Source organism: Armigeres subalbatus, chromosome 3 (genome assembly GCF_024139115.2).
Source record: "Armigeres subalbatus isolate Guangzhou_Male chromosome 3, GZ_Asu_2, whole genome shotgun sequence".
Lineage (NCBI taxonomy): Eukaryota > Metazoa > Arthropoda > Insecta > Diptera > Culicidae > Armigeres > Armigeres subalbatus.
In genome coordinates, this window is record NC_085141.1 from 268044293 (window position 1) to 268058615 (window position 14323).

General features: G+C 41.8%; 1 protein-coding gene across 1 annotated transcript in view; it reads right to left on the bottom strand.

The window, feature by feature from the left end:
- Positions 1-14323, bottom strand: part of LOC134224153 (uncharacterized) — a 161638-nt gene that overhangs the window by 119329 nt on the left and 27986 nt on the right. The gene's annotated exons all lie outside the window — the stretch shown is intronic.

The following is a 14323-nucleotide window of genomic DNA, read 5'->3' on the forward strand; positions in this document are numbered from 1 at the left end:
CAACAAGTTGCATTCAACGCAGAATCCTGTCCCATTGTTTCTTATTTGAAATTGGCCAGATCGAACTATGGGATCAAAAATTATGGCCAAAATACAAATTCATACGAAAAAATCGCGTAAAAAATGTCACTCATTTTTCGGGGACTTATCCTCAACCGATTTGCTCGCAACAAGTAGCATTCAACGCAAAATCCTGTCCCATTGTTTCCTATTTGGAATTGGCCAGATCGGACTATGGGATCGAAAGTCATGGCCAAAATACGAATTCATACGAAAAAATCGCGTAAAAAATGTCACTCATTTTTCGGGCACTTATCCTCAACCGATTTGCTCGCAACAAGTTGCATTCAACGCAGAATCCTGTCCCATTGTTTCCTATTTGAAATTGGCCAGATCGAACTATGGGATCAAAAATTATGGCCAAAATACAAATTCATACGAAAAAATCGCGTAAAAAATGTCACTCATTTTTCGGGCACTTATCCTCAACCGATTTGCTCGCAACAAGTAGCATTCGACGCAGAATCCTGTCCCATTGTTTCCTATTTGGAATTGGCCAGATCGGACTATGGGATCGAAAGTCATGGCCAAAATACGAATTCATAAAAAAAAATCGCGTAAAAAATGTCACTCATTTTTCGGGCACTTATCCTCAACCGATTTGCTTGCAACAAGTAGCATTCAACGCAGAATCCTGTCCCATTGTTTCCTATTTGAAATTGGCCAGATCGAACTATGGGATCAAAAGTTATGGCCAAAATACAAATTCATACGAAAAAATCGCGTAAAAATGTCACTCATTTTTCGGGCACTTATCCTCAACCGATTTGCTCGCAACAAATTACATTCGACGCAGAATCCTGTCCCATTGAAATTGGCCAGATCGAACTATGGGATCAAAAGTTATGGCCAAAATATAAATTCATACGAAAAAATCGCGTAAAAAATGTCACTCATTTTTCGGGCACTTATCCTCAACCGATTTGCTCGCAACAAGTAGCATTCGACGCAGAATCCTGTCCCATTGTTTCCTATTTGGAAATGGCCAGATCGGACTATGGGATCGAAAGTCATGGCCAAAATACGAATTCATACGAAAAAATCGCGTAAAAAATGTCACTCATTTTTCGGGCACTTATCCTCAACCGATTTGCTCGCAACAAGTAGCATTCAACGCAGAATCCTGTCCCATTGTTTCCTATTTGAAATTGGCCAGATCGAACTATGGGATCAAAAGTTATGGCCAAAATACAAATTCATACGAAAAAATCGCGTAAAAATGTCACTCATTTTTCGGGCACTTATCCTCAACCGATTTGCTCGCAACAAATTACATTCGACGCAGAATCCTGTCCCATTGAAATTGGCCAGATCGAACTATGGGATCAAAAGTTATGGCCAAAATATAAATTTATACGAAAAAATCGCGTAAAAAATGTCACTCATTTTTCGGGCACTTATCCTTAACCGATTTGCTCGTTCGTTCCGTTTGCATTCGACGTAGAATCCTGTCCCGTTGTTTCCTATTGAAAATAGGCCATATCGGACTATGGGATCGAAAATTATACCATTTTTTATGGAAAAATCGCTAAAAAAAACTCACTTATTTTTCAGGCACTTTTCCTCAACCGATTTGCTCGCATTAAATTGCATTCGACGCAGAATATCTCATATTTTCTTATTGAAAATTGGCCAGATCGGACTGTGGGCTTAGATGTTATGATCAAATTACTATTTATTGTGAAAAAGAGTTCAAAAAACTCTAGCTCACTTTTTTAGCACTTAGACTTCATCTATTCCCAAAGCAACACAAGTTCAACAAATCTGGTTGCAGTAACCATATTGTGACTGAATCCGGTCATATATAAGTTACTGTGATTGATGTGCAATATGTGTGCTTCTCAGGTCGCTCGCAACAGATTGCATTTGACGCAGAATCTTGTCCCATTGTTTCCTATAGAAACTTGGCCGGATCGTACAATAGGGTCAAAAGTTATGGCGAAAATACTAATTTTAAATCTACAAAATAAAATACCATTTTTTGCTCTTATGCTCATCCGATTTGTTTGCAACCAATTGCGTTTGGCGAGAATTTTTTTATGCATATAAATAAATATGAAGAATAAGACCAATCCACATATTGGTGTTATTTGAGATTTTTCCAAACCTTTTGAACGAACGAGAAAGGCACCATCACCGCTAGGTGGAATAATCTGGGTTTTATAACCCAATCCCATGTAAAATTCCGTTTACTGAATCGGAAAAGAAAAAAAAAATTGAAATGAAATTTCTTCAACATTATCCACCTGAAAAGAACAAAATCAAAATCAAAAAGGGAATTTGTAAGGTTCCCACGCAAACTAATGTGAGCTGTCACAGAGTCTATTATGGCTGTGAACCATTCCACCGATTCGTTTAACTTTTAGTTAAAATTTGACACTTTGATGATTATTTCCCCATCGTGGTTAAAAGTTTACTCGGAAGCCGACCCATTTGAGTTTTGACAGATTGATAGTTATTCGGAACGAAATGGATTTGGCGCCAATTTTTTCGCGAACAAAGTTTAACTATCAAACTGTCAAATCTAACCATGCTCCGGAGCAGGGTTATTTTTAACCACGACGAAATAACCATCGAACTGTCAAATTCTAACTAAAAGTTAAACGAATCGGTGGAATGGTTCACAGCCTATATAAAGTTGCGCAAAGAGGATCTTCTTACTCTTATTCTGAATGATGCTCTTGTTATTATGTTGAAAACTTTCATTTTTGTTCAACCCTTCAAGTGACTTTACGGGAGTGATCACTTCTAAACCTTTTTAATTCGATAACCAAAGTCACCTACAGCGTGCAAACACGTGAGTTTCTTGTTGCAACTTTATTGGGGGGTGTATTGAATTTTTTCGAAGCTGTTTCTAGAACAAATCTAATACATTTCAATTCATGAGTTTTAATTCGCCATAATAATCATCAGGCGATAACAATACTTCCGCCTTACCAACAAGCATTTGTTTACTTTGCTCAATAGGTAGACGGTTTGACAGTTCAATAGGTAGATTTGGCTTCACTCTTTGCGTAACTCTATATATAATAGACTCTGAGCTGTCACTTTACTTTCGGAAAAATAGTCTGCTCGATTATTCCGCAAGTAGAAGTGACATTTTGCTCCATGCAGATCAGCTGTCAAAATTCCGCTTGGTAATATTGAACAAAATTCCGTAACCTCTCTACTTTTTAAGTGGATACTGGGCTTTAGTAGAACCGGGTGACACTGACTCGAAACGGCGAGTGGTCTAATGGCTAAGCTGTCTTCCGTCCCCTAAAACCGTGGCACGCTGTCCAATCCTGGCACCACGCTTTGCCTGCTGGGTGAGAGTAAGCTCAGATGCCTTTTCCTGGTTTGCGGTGATCTGGCTCGGAACAAGCAAATGTCAACCTTTGCATGGCCTCCAGGCACGCAAAGATAGCCATAGGATTATTAAAGGCGACTACTCCAGTAGAATTCGACGGAAGCTACTAGGAGGACCCAATTACAGGGTTGTTACGGAGATCCTGAAATATTTTCCGCGCCAAATCCGCGCCGACCAAAATCAAATCCGCGCCATTTCCGCGCGACATGAAATCTATTCCGTACCAAATCCACGCGATCCAGAACTGACATTTCAAATATACGTGAAATATCAATTTTGGTTACCACAATTAATTGAACATAATCTCAATTATTTAAATTTGTATCAAGAAACAAATAATAAAAAAATCAGCAGAAATTTCTTCGGGAATTTTGTAGAATAATGAACGCAAACTCCAGCAAATATTAGTTCGGAATTTGTGTGGAAAGTCCTTCTTCAATTCTTGTGACAAGTTTGTCTATGAGTTCATGTAAAAAAATTCCGCCAATTCACATTTTTAACACCCATTTTTTCGTAATTTTCCTGCAAGAATTCCTGTGTCGTTTTTTACTAGAATTTCAACTAAAATCTCCAAGAATATGCAAAAAATCCTGCAGAAATTCATCATTCATGCACACATTCATTCCGGAAATTTCTACGGTGAGTAGGGTAAATGATATATTTTGGACGAATCTATGACAAAAGGTCGAAAGACAAAAGGTCGAAAGGACAAAAGGTCGAAAGACAAAAGGTCGAAAAGACAAAAGGTCGAAAGGACAAAACGTCGAGAGGGACAGAAGGTCGAAAGGACAAAAGGTCGAAAGGACAAAAAGTCGAAAGGGACAAAAGGTCGAAAAGGACAAAAAGGTCTAAAGAGACAAAAGGTCGATCAAGAGCCAGTTGATAACAAATTTTGTGTATTCCAAAGGAATTTGTGAAATGCATTTAACTTCAAGCAGAAATTACACACCCATCTCATTAATCAAAGTTGAAGAATGAGCAATTTTCAAAGAAGGAGTAATGACTATGAAACAATATTATGAATATCTAGATAGTTCTGTTAGAGATGAAAAAAATTGTTGAATTAAAATTTGTATTGCGCGAGACAGAGTTGTCCTATACAGTTTGCAAAACATTGCTCTTTTATTTTTCATTATTTTTTCACTCACTTTCACTTAATTTTACACTATTTTTAATAAAATTCAATCAATGAGTGCAAATAATAGATGTATATCTAGGTTTTCTAAATGTTACTTTGATCTGTCAAAATAGTGCACGCCTCAGCCACGCAGACGCGTGCATTAAAAATACACCTATGTGTAATACACGCCGGTATATTTTATGTGCGGCGTGCGCCATTTTGACAAATCGAAGTGACATTTAGAAAACTCAAACATCCATCTATTAGTTGTACTTACTGTTTGAATTTTGTTTGACTGTTAAAAATTGGGAAAAATAAAAGAGCATTTTTTTGTCAACTGTGTAGGCCTACTCTGAGGCGAGATTGATTCTCTCCGTTTCAGTTTCTTGTCTATTTCGACCTTTTGTGCCTCTCTCATTTCTTATTGATATATTTTTTTCTTTCGACCTTTTGTACCGTCTTGTTCTTTCGACCTTTGTCCCGTTCGACGTTTTGTCCTTTCGACCTTTTGTCCTTTTCGACCTTTTGTCCCTTCGACCTTTTGTCTTTCGACGTTTTGTCTTTCGACCTTTTGTCCTTTCGACCTTTTGTCTTTCGATCTTTTGTCCCTAACCCATTTTGGACATGTTCTTATTTTGGACAAACCTGAGCTTCTTCGATCAATTTTAGATAATGTGTAGGAAAATTTTTATCGAAAGTATGATCATTGCATACTTTTACCTCGACTCTAGCGGCTCCTGATGAGAATTCACAAATCAACTATTATTTATCTTTAAAATTATCTAAAATGTAAAGCTTTCTACCAAAGTGCCTGCTGGATGCCAGTATGCAGGAGAACATGCATTATAGGACTCTTCGTAATATGCACCTGAAACACGTTTAAATTGGTTCAAACGGCAATCTTGAGGTCCTGCGGCCAGTTTGATTGTAATTGAGATACTAACATATTCCAATCGCTTAACATGAACTTGAGACGGATGAAAAAGGAGTGACCAAAATGAAGTTATGTTTTTATGCATCAGACATTTATTGGTCACCCCATGTACAGTACATGGATGAACCATTAATTGCCAACTTTCAGGCTGTTTCCAATGATATCGATAAGATTGCGAAACAATGTTAATTTCTGGTTTAATCTATGTCAGTTAAGCAAATAAATGCATTTAAATGAATGTTGATACGTGTAGGTAAGTCATACCATTGAGATCTGTAGGTGGCAATTTTTAAATTAGGAGAAAATGACTCTGTCCAAAATATATGCATTTTCCATGTCGAAATTATATATTTGATGTCCAAAAAGAAAATATTTCAGTTCGCAGTATATCACAGTTTACACCTAGTAAACGTAATTAAGGGGAAGCTCAGTGGCGCGGCCGATAAAATGCACCTTGGCGCGCTTCCCGATTTTTTAGAATTTTTAGGAAAGGAATTTCAAAATTCTAAACAAATCACCTTCTTTGTTAGATCCTAAGGCTAATTTACGTTGAAAAATATTTTCGATATATGAAAATTTGGGAAAACTGGACTCTCGACAAAATGGAAATTTTGACCGAAAAAAGTATCCCCGGACCGACTAGTTTTATGTTTGCACAACATTCTCGGCCAGATATACCAAATTTCCCGATGAAATTTTATATCCGTTGCATTCTGCTACTCACAACGATTCGATTGGTATATAAATTTTACCATATTCCATGGAAAATGTCGAAATTAGAAGCATTTTCCTGAAAGATTGTTGAAAATTTTCATCTCTCACCGCTGATCAACAACAGCGAACGATGACCTTGGACAGAGGCGAACGGGAGAAAACAAAAAGATAAAAGAATTAGATTTGCTTTATTGAAGTGATTTAGATTTTACACGATATGATGATAACAATCATGTTGTTCACTAGGACGACGGTCAAGCAGAGCAGCGTGTTCGTGGCTATTCTGTTGGATTATTTTTTGTGAGTTACGAAAGTACTTCGGAGTGTTACGTTTTATTGCGCACCATATAGGAGATGAAGCAGAGCAGCGTGCTGGCGACTTTCAATTTGGTTGGTTTTTGAATTCTATCTGCGCGCCGAGAGTTCGTATTTTACGCATTGACAATTATTCAATTAGATTTCATGTTCGCAAAGTACACTGCGGCGGAAGTGAAGCAGAGCAGCTTGGTTGCGACTATTCAATTGGGTTGGTTTTTGTATTCTATCTGCGCGCCAAGAGTTCGCGTTTTACGCATTTTATCAATGCGCAATTCAATTAGATTTCATGTTCGCAAAGTACACTGCGGCGGAAGTAAACAAAGCAGCGTGGTTGCGACTATTCAATTGGGTTGGTTTTGTGTGCTATCTGCGCGCCAAGAGTTTGCATTTTAGGCATTGACAATTCAATTAGATTTCATGTTCGCAAAGTACACTGCGGCGGAAGTGAAGCAGAGCAGCGTGGTTGCGAATATTCAATTGGGTTGTTTTTTGTATTCTATCTGCGCGCCAAGAGTTCGCGATTTACACATTTTGTCAATGCGCAATTCAATTAGATTTCATGTTCGCAAAGTACACTGCGGCGGAAGTGAAGCAGAGCAGCGTGGTTGCGACTATTCAATTGGGTTGGTTTTTGTATTCTATCTGCGCGCCAAGAGTTCGCATTTTACGCATTGACAATTCAATTAGATTTCATGTTCGCAAAATACACTGCGGCGGAAGTGAAGCAGAGCAGCGTGGTTGCGAATATTCAATTGGGTTAGTTTTTGTTTTCTATCTGCGCGCCAAGAGTTCGCATTTTACGCATTGACAATTCAATTAGATTTCATGTTCGCAAAGTACACTGCGGCGGAAGTGAAGCAGAGCAGCGTGGCTGCGACTATTCAATTGGGTTAGTTTTTGTTTTCTATCAGCGCGCCAAGAGTTCGCATTTTACGCATTGACAATTCAATTAGATTTCATGTTCGCAAAGTACACTGCGGCGGAAGTGAAGCAGAGCAGCTTGGTTGCGACTATTCAATTGGGTTGGTTTTTGTATTCTATCTGCGCGCCAAGAGTTCGCGTTTTACGCATTTTATCAATGCGCAATTCAATTAGATTTCATGTTCGCAAAGTACACTGCGGCGGAAGTGAAGCAAAGCAGCGTGGTTGCGACTATTCAATTGGGTTGGTTTTGTGTGCTATCTGCGCGCCAAGAGTTTGCATTTTAGGCATTGACAATTCAATTAGATTTCATGTTCGCAAAGTACACTGCGGCGGAAGTGAAGCAGAGCAGCGTGGTTGCGAATATTCAATTGGGTTGTTTTTTGTATTCTATCTGCGCGCCAAGAGTTCGCGATTTACACATTTTGTCAATGCGCAATTCAATTAGATTTCATGTTCGCAAAGTACACTGCGGCGGAAGTGAAGCAGAGCAGCGTGGTTGCGAATATTCAATTGGGTTAGTTTTTGTATTCTATCTGCGCGCCAAGAGTTCGCATTTTACGCATTGACAATTCAATTAGATTTCATGTTCGCAAAATACACTGCGGCGGAAGTGAAGCAGAGCAGCGTGGTTGCGAATATTCAATTGGGTTAGTTTTTGTTTTCTATCTGCGCGCCAAGAGTTCGCATTTTACGCATTGACAATTCAATTAGATTTCATGTTCGCAAAGTACACTGCGGCGGAAGTGAAGCAAAGCAGCGTGGTTGCGACTATTCAATTGGGTTGGTTTTGTGTGCTATCTGCGCGCCAAGAGTTTGCATTTTAGGCATTGACAATTCAATTAGATTTCATGTTCGCAAAGTACACTGCGGCGGAAGTGAAGCAGAGCAGCGTGTTTGCGACTATTCAATTGGGTTGGTTTTTGTATTCTATCTGCGCGCCAAGAGTTCGCGTTTTACGCATTTTATCAATGCGCAATTCAATTAGATTTCATGTTCGCAAAGTACACTGCGGCGGAAGTGAAGCAGAGCAGCGTGGTTGCGAATATTCAATTGGATTAGTTTTGTATTCTATCTGCGCACCAAAGGTTCGCGTTTTACGCATTTTGTCAATGCGCAATACCATTAGATTTCATGTTCGCAAAGTACACTGCAGCGGAAGTGAAGCAGAGCAGCGTGGTTGCGACTATTCAATTGGGTTGGTTTTTGTATGCTATCTGCGCGCCAAGAGTTCGCATTTTAGGCATTGACAATTATTCAATTAGATTTCATGTTCGCAAAGTACACTGCGGCGGAAGTGAAGAAGAGCAACGTGGTTGCGAATATTCAATTGGATTAGTTTTTGTATTCTATCTGCGCACCAAAGGTTCGCGTTTTACGCATTTTGTCAATGCGCAATTCAATTAGATTTCATGTTCGCAAAGTACACTGCAGCGGAAGTAAACAGAGCAGCGTGGTTGCGACTATTCAATTGGGTTGGTTTTTGTATTCTATCTGCGCGCCAAGAGTTCGCGTTTTACGCATTTTGTCAATGCGCAATTCAATTAGATTTCATGTTCGCAAAGTACACTGCGGCGGAAGTGAAGCAGAGCAGCGTGGTTGCGAATATTCAATTGGGTTGTTTTTTGTATTCTATCTGCGCGCCAAGAGTTCGCGATTTACGCATTTTGTCAATGCGCAATTCAATTAGATTTCATGTTCGCAAAGTACACTGCGGCGGAAGTGAAGCAGAGCAGCGTGGTTGCGACTATTCAATTGGGTTGGTTTTTGTATGCTATCTGCGCGCCAAGAGTTTGCATTTTAGGCATTGACAATTCAATTAGATTTCATGTTCGCAAAGTACACTGCGGCGGAAGTGAAGCAAAGCAGCGTGGTTGCGACTATTCAATTGGGTTGGTTTTTGTATTCTATCTGCGCGCCAAGAGTTCGCGTTTTACGCATTTTGTCAATGCGCAATTCAATTAGATTTCATGTTCGCAAAGTACACTGCGGCGGAAGTGAAGCAAAGCAGCGTGGTTGCGACTATTCAATTGGGTTGTTTTTGTATTCTATCTGCGCGCCAAGAGTTCGCGTTTTACGCATCTTGTCAATGCGCAATTCAATTAGATTTCATGTTCGCAAAGTACACTGCGGCGGAAGTGAAGCAAAGCAGCGTGGTTGCGACTATTCAATTGGGTTGTTTTTGTATTCTATCTGCGCGCCAAGAGTTCGCGTTTTACGCATCTTGTCAATGCGCAATTCAATTAGATTTCATGTTCGCAAAGTACACTGCGGCGGAAGTGAAGCAGAGCAGTGGTTGCGACTTTTCAATTGGGTTGTTTTTGTATTCTATCTGCGCGCCAAGAGTTCGCGATTTACGCATTTTGTCAATGCGCAATTCAATTAGATTTCATGTTCGCAAAGTACACTGCGGCGGAAGTAAAGCAAAGCAGCGTGGTTGCGACTATTCAATTGGATTAGGTTTTTGTATTTTATCTCCGCGCCAAGAGTTCGCGTTTTACGCATTGACAATTCAATTAGATTTCATGTTCGCTATTTCAATAGTGTTTTAAAAGAGGCAAACAGATTTCAAGTTCGCTTAAGTGCACATCGATGCATGGCAGTGAAGCAGAGCAGCGCTACTTTGTATCTTTCAATATATGTCTTATATTCTAGTAATCGCTAAAACTGGAAAACGTCCTTCATACCGTTTTCATCTGCTATACTATTCCTACAACTTGACTAATAACAGGTAACTGTTAGATTTTGAAATGATCAAGAAAACTCGTTACGGCGTCCAATTTGACGATACTACTCATCGATTACTATATTATTGGGAACCAAATAACCAGGACAAACCTCTGTCACAGAACCTAACCCTCGGATTCCAATAAAATTTCGCATGAAGTTGGGGCGAGTCCAGAGATGTTCTCGGCTTGCAGTGGGCGAGTGATTGCTTCATCAATACCTTTTCATTCCCAATAGACCGTTAGAACATTATAAACCCCCGTATAAACCATTCGAAATACTATAGAATATTCGGTATTCGGTAGGATCTCCGAAGGAATTTCCTTAGAAATTTCCAAAAGAACTTCAGAGGGAACTTCAAAGGAATTTCAAAGGAACTTCCGTAGGAACTTCAGAGGAATTTCCGGGAACTTCAAAGGAACTTCCAAAGAAACATCCGTAGGAACTTCCGAAAAACTTCCGTGGGTACTTCGAAGGAACTTCCGATGAAACTTTCGGGCGAATTCTCGGTGTAATTGCCGAAGGAACTTCAGAAAGATTTGCTGTAGGAACTTTCGTAGAAATTTTAGGAGGAACTTCCGTAGGAAGTTCCGAAGAAATTCTTCTTCCGAAGGAACATCTCAGAATCATCCTGAGGTATTCCCGAAAAAACTTCTGGAAGAATTCTCGAAGGAACTTCCGTATGAATTTCAGTGAAAACTTCCGTAGACGTTTCCTAATGAAGTTTTTTTTCGGACGTTGCTACGGAAGTTCCTTTTGAAATTCCTCCGGATGTTTCTTTTGAAATTCCTCCGGAAGTTCTTCAGGATTTTTTCCAGAAGTGCCTTTAGAAATCCTCAGGAAGTTCCTTTTGAAATTCTTTCGGAAGTTCCTTTGGAATTCCTCCTTTTTCTCTTGGATTCCTTTGGAATTCTGCCAGAAGTTCCTCTTGCAATTCCTCCGAAAATTCCTTCTGGAGTTCATTTTGGAATTTCTCCGGAAATTCCTTTTAGAATTCCTCCGGAAGTTCCTTCGGGAATTTCCACTAAAACTCCTGCGGGAATTCTTACGGAAGTTCCTTCAAGATATTCTCCTAACAATCCTCTGAAAATTCCACCGGGAGTTCCACCGGAAGTTTTCAAGAATTCCGTCGTAAACTCCTCTGGCAATGCCTCCAGCAGTTCATCTGGGAATACCATTGTGAATTCCTTTAGAGTTTCCTTCGGCAGTTTCTACGGAAGTTCAACCGGGTTTTTTCCGGAAGTTCCTTCAGAAATTCCTCCGGAAGTTTCTTCAAAAATTCCTCTGGAAGTCCCTCCATGAATTCCTCCGGAAATTTCTTCACGAATTCCTCCGGAAGTCAAGTTCCTCCGGAAGTTCCTAGGGAAGTTCCTCCGGAAGTTCCTAGGGAAGTTCCTCCGGAAGTTCCTCCGGAAGTTCCTCCTTTTTCCGGAAGTTCCTTCAGAAATTCCTCCGGAAGTTTCTTCACAAATTCCTCTGGAAGTCCCTCCATGAATTCCTCCGGAAATTTCTTCACGAATTCCTCCGGAAGTCAAGTTCCTCCGGAAGTTCCTAGGGAAGTTCCTCCGGAAGTTCCTAGGAAGTTCCTCCGAAGTTCCTGAAGTTCCTCCGAAGTTCCTCCGGAAGTTCCTGGAAGTTCCTCGGAAGTTCCATTAGTTCCTCCGAAGTTCCTACGGAAGTTCCTCCGGAAGTTCCTACGGAAGTTCCTCCGGAAGTTCCTGCGGAAGTTCCTCCGGAAGTTCTACGGAAGTTCCTCCGAAGTTCCTACGGAAGTTCCTCCGGAAGTTCCTACGGAAGTTCCTCCGGAAGTTCCTACGGAAGTTCCTCCGGAAGTTCCTGCGGAAGTTCCTACGGAAGTTCCTACGGAAGTTCCTCCGGAAGTTCCTCCGGAAGTTCCTACGGAAGTTCCTCCGGAAGTTCCTACGGAAGTTCCTCCAGGAATTCCTCCGGAAGTTCCTCCGAAGTTCCTACGGAAGTTCCTCCGGAAGTTCCTACGGAAGTTCCTCCGGAAGTTCCTACGGAAGTTCCTCCGAAGTTCCTGCAGTTCCTCCGGAAGTTCCACGGAAGTTCCTCCGGGAAGTTCCTACGGAAGTTCCTCCGAAGTTCCTGGAAGTTCCTCCGGAAGTTCTACGGAAGTTCCTCCGGAAGTTCCTACGGAAGTTCCTCCGGAAGTTCCTGCGGAAGTTCCTCCGGAAGTTCCTACGGAAGTTCCTCCGGAAGTTCCTACGGAAGTTCCTCCGGAAGTTCCTACGGAAGTTCCTCCGGAAGTTCCTACGGAGTTCCTCCGAAGTTCCTACGGAAGTTCCTCCGGAAGTTCTACGGAAGTTCCTCCGGAAGTTCTACGGAAGTTCCTCCGGAAGTTCCTACGGAAGTTCCTCCGGAAGTTCCTGGAAGTTCCTCCGGAAGTTCCTACGGAAGTTCCTCCGGAAGTTCCACGGAAGTTCCTCCGGAAGTTCCTACGGAAGTTCCTCCGGAAGTTCCTACGGAAGTTCCTCCGGAAGTTCCTACGGAAGTTCCTCCGGAAGTTCCTGCAGAGTTCCTCCGAAGTTCCTACGGAAGTTCCTCCGGAAGTTCTGCGGAAGTTCCTCCAGGAAGTTCCTCGGAAGTTCCTCCGGAAGTTCCTCGGAAGTTCCTCCGGAAGTTCTAGTTCCTCCGGAAGTTCCTACGGAAGTTCCTCCGGAAGTTCCTGAAGTTCCTCCGGAAGTTCCTCGGAAGTTCCTGCGGAAGTTCCTCCGGAAGTTCCTACGGAGTTCCTCCGAAGTTCCTGGAAGTTCCTCCGGAAGTTCCTGCGGAAGTTCCTCCGGAAGTTCCTACGGAAGTTCCTCCGAAGTTCCTACGGAAGTTCCTCCGAAGTTCCTACGGAAGTTCCTCCGAGTTCCTACGGAAGTTCCTCCGAAGTTCCTACGGAAGTTCCTCCGGAAGTTCCTACGGAAGTTCCTCCGGAAGTTCCTACGGAGAGTTCCTCCGGAAGTTCCTGAGTTCCTCCGGAAGTTCTACGGAAGTTCCTCCGGAAGTTCTACAGAAGTTCCTCCGGAAGTTCCTACGGAAGTTCCTCCGGAAGTTCTACGGAAGTTCCTCCGGAAGTTCCTACGGAAGTTCCTCCGGAAGTTCCTACGGAAGTTCCTCCGGAAGTTCCTACGGAAGTTCCTCCGGAAGTTCCTACGGAAATTCCTCTGGAAGTTCTACGGAAGTTCCTCCGGGAAGTTCCTACGGAAGTTCCTCCGGAAGTTCCTGCAAGTTCCTCCGGAAGTTCCTACGGAAGTTCCTCCGGAAGTTCCTACGGAAGTTCCTCCGGAAGTTCTACGGAAGTTCCTCCGAAGTTCCTCCGAAGTTCCTCCGAAGTTCCTGGAAGTTCCTCCGGAAGTTCCTACGGAAGTTCCTCCGGAAGTTCTACGGAAGTTCCTCCGGAAGTTCCTCCGGAAGTTCCTCGAAGTTCCTCCGGAAGTTCCTCCGGAAGTTCCTACGGAAGTTCCTCCGGAAGTTCCTGCAAGTAAGTTTCTTTGAAAATTCATCCGAAAGTTTTTTCGAGAATTCTTCCAGAAATTCCTTTGGGAATTCCTCTGGAAGTTTCTTCGAGAATTCCTCTGGAAGCTCCTTTTGGAATTCCCCCGTATCTACGGAAATGCTTCGGAAGTTCATTCGTGAATATTTCCGGAAGTTCCATGGGGAATTCCTTCAAATGCACCTACGGAAGTTTCTCTGGAAGTTCCTTCGGAATTTGCTACGGAACATCACACAAAAGTTCCTTCGGGAATTTCTCCGCCAGTTTTTCAGGGATATTTCCGTTAGATCCTTCGGAGATTTTTTCGGAACTTCTTTCGGGAATGCCTCGGAAGTTCCTTCTGGCAATTCCTTTGGATGTTCCAGAAGATCTTTCGGAAGTTCCTTCAGAATTCGTCCGGAAGTTTCATTAACAGGAACTCCTGAAAGAACTCCGAATGAACATCCGAAAGAATTCCCGAAGGAATTTTGAAAGAATTCCCGAAGGAACTCCTGAAGGAATTCCCGAATAGACATCAGAAAAATTTGGAGGAGCTTCGGAGGAATTGCTGAAGGAACTGACGGAGGAATTCGAAGAATTTCCGGAGGAATTCCTGAAAAACTTCTGGAGAAATTCACGAAGGAACTTCCGGAAGAATTCCTAAGGAACTTTCGGAGGAATTAACTGTCTGTCTTCTAG